Source organism: Pteropus alecto, unplaced genomic scaffold (genome assembly GCF_000325575.1).
Source record: "Pteropus alecto unplaced genomic scaffold, ASM32557v1 scaffold251, whole genome shotgun sequence".
Taxonomy (NCBI): domain Eukaryota; kingdom Metazoa; phylum Chordata; class Mammalia; order Chiroptera; family Pteropodidae; genus Pteropus; species Pteropus alecto.
This window is the reverse complement of record NW_006431048.1, coordinates 1,227,700-1,232,473: the sequence shown is the minus strand read 5'-3', so window position 1 is coordinate 1,232,473 and position 4,774 is coordinate 1,227,700.

The following is a 4,774-nucleotide window of genomic DNA, read 5'->3' as shown; positions in this document are numbered from 1 at the left end:
TCCTCTGGATCTTAACAACTGCCATCACCACCACCCTTGATATTGGTATACTTCCAAGAACGTTCAAATACAAGGGCCTCACCTCACGTTTCAGCAGACGAAGACATTAGCCCACTCTGACCTTGAACTTAAAGGCTTGACTATGTGACAGAAAATTGGAGCACAGAGATCAGTTCCAGACTAGCACTCTGGAAGGCCAGGAGAAGTCCACGTTATGACTTAGAGTCTGAGTCCCAGAAATGAATACAAAGGGCAATTCATAGAAGCTAATTCCTTCAGAAAAGAAAATCCAGGACTTCTGAATTCTTACCTCACAGATATGCCGCCTATAACTCTGTAGCTGTTGCCAGGAAGCCCTCTCTGGTCACAAATCCTAGAGTTTTGGTATTCTCTGTCGACTCACACTCCTCAAGGAATGATAGCAATTACTATACATAGTGCTGAAAGAGGAATTACTTTAAAAAGAAATAGCACATAAACAAAGAATTATCATATAACCCAGCAATTTCACTCCTAGGCATAGAGCCCTCAAAATTAAAAACAGGTACTCAAATACTTGTACACGAATGTTCACAGTAGCATTATTCGCAATAGCCAAAATGTGGAACGATCTAAATGTCCATCAAAAACAGAAAGAATAAACAAACTGTGGTATAGACACACAATACTATTTGGCCATAAAAAGGAATAGAGTACTGATACATGCTACAACGTGATGAACCTTGAACATTATGCTAAGTGAAAGACGCCAGACACAAAAGGCCACATATTGTATGATTCCATTTATATAAAATATTTAGAATAGGTAAATTCATAGACAGAAAGAAAATTGGTGGTTGCTGAGGGCTGGGGGGAGGAGAGAATGGGGAGCAACTGCTTAATGGGTATTGGGCTTTCTTCTGGGGCAATGAAAATATTTTGGAACTGGGTAGAGATGGTGGTTGTACAATATTGTGAATGCACTAAATGCCACTGAATTGTTCACTTTAAAATGGTTAATTTTATGTCACATGAATTTCACAACAACAACAACAACAAAGGAGGAGATATTGACTCAGCTGGCATATTTTATCTTCTTTTACCTGAATATAGATGGATCAGCCATTATGTGACCATGAAGCAACAGACATTTGCCAAGAATGGCTGAGCATTAAAGACAAAAAGGAAGCTGGGTCTTTGATGTCATAAAAAAACCACGGTATCATCAATTTTGAGACAAAACTCCTAGTTGAACAAATAGCACAGTCATTGTTCTTTACAAATTTACTCTCTAAAGAATGACCTTAACATAGACTAAGTAAAGAAATTCACAAGTAAGCCTTGGGTTAGATGTACTTGTTCGATGTACTTTTGGTTAACAGGTTTCACCAGTTGCTGGGAAAATGCCCTTTGCTACATAGATCAGCGCTCACCATCCGTAAGCATTCCAAGTAGGAAGATAATTAACACAAAATAGCATCACAAATTAGGTATACGAGTAACAACAGAAACTGAAAATAAGTCTTTTATATAAAGGTCATAGTTTACTCCTGGCCTGCATAAACATAGTTATTTATTCAATCAATATGTATTGATGATTACTTACTACATTCCAGGCACTGAGACAGGGATATGAGCCAGAATACTACAGTGAGCACAAAAGATGACGTCTCTGCCCTCATGGAGCTTACATTCTATCAAAGGGGAGATACAGGTGATAAACACATAAGCAATTTCACATATACTATATATTAATATAATGCATATAGAGCAACACATTGAGCTTCCAACTGTCCTATGAGTTAGGCCTGGCTCTCAGCCTCTCCATCTCTGGCATGGCTTCACGGGGTGCTCAGGTTCCTCAGTTACCCACAAGTCAGCAGCACTTTCAACATCACATTGGGCTCGGTAGTCAAAAATTTTTCAGTTCCTTATCACAATTGCTGACATTATCCCTACCTTTCATCCTACTTCAAAAAAGAAACAAACAAACAAAAACACCACATCCCAACCATTACCACCCCAAAAGGTGAAAAATTAAACCAGAAGCAAAATTCATTATCATCCCAAGAATGAAGAGCCAACGAACAAAACGAAGCGCTTTCTAGCTTTCTGGTAGGGGTTGTGGAGGAGAGGAAGGTGGGCAACATATTCAAGTCAAAAATTTGTATATGAGGAAAACTGCAAATAATCACTAAGTATAATACATGTAACTCTAGCTCCTGAAGAAAATGCCCTAGACCAGTGCTGTCCAATGCAAGCTACAAATGTGAGCCACATATGCAATTTTAAATTTTCTAATAGCCACATAAAAAGAAATAAAAAGGAACAGGTAAAATTGTTTTTAGTAGTATATTTCCTCTAACACAACATATCTACAGCATTATCTTTTTAGCACAATCATAAATATTATTAATAAGATATTTTACATTCTTTATTCTCATACTGAGCATTCAAAATTTTAGTGTCTATTTTATATTTATAGCACATCTCAGTTCAGACTAGATACATTTTTAAGAACTCAAAGAGCCACATGTAGCTAGTGGCTAGTGGCAGCCTAGACAAGTACTCACTAAATTCCCTTTTCCATGAATATTAAAGCTAATGGCTCCCCAGAATTGAAGCTTCTTGCATTCTCATTGGCTGTGCCCAAGAAGCTATATTCTGGCACCCTCTACTGTTAGTACTGGAGACACAGCCCTAGGTACCATAAACCGCAAGTGAATATAACTAACTGATTAAGAGAATATACATATATTTGCAATGTGGGCAGGTACAAAATTATCAGCCTTGGTGGAGAAAAGGCTATGTTCCCCTAGTGCCAATTCAACTGTCCATCCACCCATTCAACATTGTGCCAGAATTAATTCTATATGCTAGTATCCTGCCCTGAGAGAACTTACAGTCTTTTGGGGGAGAGATTGATAGATACGAATAATTAAATAAGAAATAAACAAGTTCATTTCAAATAGCAATTTTGCTATGAAAAAAATAAAATAGGAAAATATGATCATGAATGAGAGATTTACTTTAGACAGGGCAGAGGAAGCTTCTCCGAGGTGGCATCTAAGCTGAGAATGAAATAACTGGGCCAAGAGTGGAGCATAATGTTTTATGCAGAAAATACAGTTAGGGCAAAGACCTAAGCAGGAAAAAGCTTAGTATATTTGCAAAACAGAGAGGATGCTACAGTGGAAAAAAAAATCAGTGATGGGTTCTAAGGGGTTGGGAGGATGGGAGTTGATCATCTGATTTACATTTTAAAAAACTCCTTGCATGTGTGTGGAAATGGTCAAAATCCCTGAGGGTGGGGAGGTGCTAAGAGTAGAAGTGGGGAGACTAGTTGAAAGGCTGCCATAGCCAAGATGATAGTTGTGGCTTGGAGTAGACTGGGTGTGGAGAAAGTAATAAGAAATCAGATTTACAGTATATTTTAAGTTTATCAGCAAGTCCTGTTCGCTCTACTTTCAAAATTAGATTTTGAGCCTGACAGTACTTGCTGATGAATTGGATATGGGATGAAAAAAAGAAACTATGGCCAATTATTAGTCTTTTGGCTTGAGCATATAGGTGAAATGGTGGTGGCATTTATTGAGATGGGGAACTGAAACATGAACAAAGCCTGCTCCTCCTCCTACATTTCAAATACTGATAAATGGAACCACCATCCAGTCAGAAACCTGAGTTTTATCGAAGGCTCTACCTTATCCAGTCACCAAATCCATTAATTCTACCTCCCCGAAGTTTCTCAAATCTGTCTGTTCTTCTCCACCCCTACTGACTTGGACAATTTTTTAGACCAAATACTCACCAAGGGCATTTTAGGCCTTAATCATCCGCAGGTTTAAACTCCAACCTAAAGTCAATACTACAATTTGTTCTTGTGATTAAAATTCTCCAACAATATTTTTGATATTTTGGCAATATCTACCAAAGTTTAAAATGGACGTGTCCTTTGGATGGCTCTCTTATAATTCTATCCTAGAGAAATACTCAGAGAATGAAAATATGAGGGTAATTCATGATAGCATTTTAACAGTGAAAACCTGGACACTTACCTAAATGCCATTCAATAAGGAAATTGTTACACAAACCACTATACAACTTTATTGTAAAATTCTACCTGCTCCTTATTTCAAAAATTGAAGCAGATTTAAATATATTGAGATATGGAAAAATTTTCATCTTTTTTAAAAGATACTTTAAAAGCAAACGGCGATGTTTATACGATTGCCATTTATTCAAAAAGCATTTCAATATATCTGTGGGCATGTGTGTATTGTTTTAAAGGCCAAGAAAAGGCCTGGGATGACACACATTAAACTATTGCCAACAGTTATGTTGGGGTAGCAAGATGGCGATGGGCTGGGTGGGGAGTTCCATTTTTTACTATGTATGTATCTTACTGGATGAAATTTTCAAAAATTAACATATTCATATAACAACCACCACCAAAATAACTCTATGACCATCTTGTATGCCTTAATACGATTCAGGGCACTTTAGGATCTGGCACCAGCCTTCTTTCCAGACTAATTTCTCAGACTTACTTAAGTTAGGTAGACAACAATGTTCTTTTATGTGACAGGAAATGTGGGTCGATTGTTGAAACTGGGTCACATACTAGGCATATCAGCTTTGCAACTGAAATAGGAAAGGTAGCCTCTGGTGCTTAGAAGGATGTGAAGCTCTTTCTCAAGAGAACCTGAGGTACTTGTACTTGTTCATTCCTCTGAGGGAACACCAGAATCAGTTCATTCCTTTAGCTCTTAAAAGGCGTAACATATGACTCTTT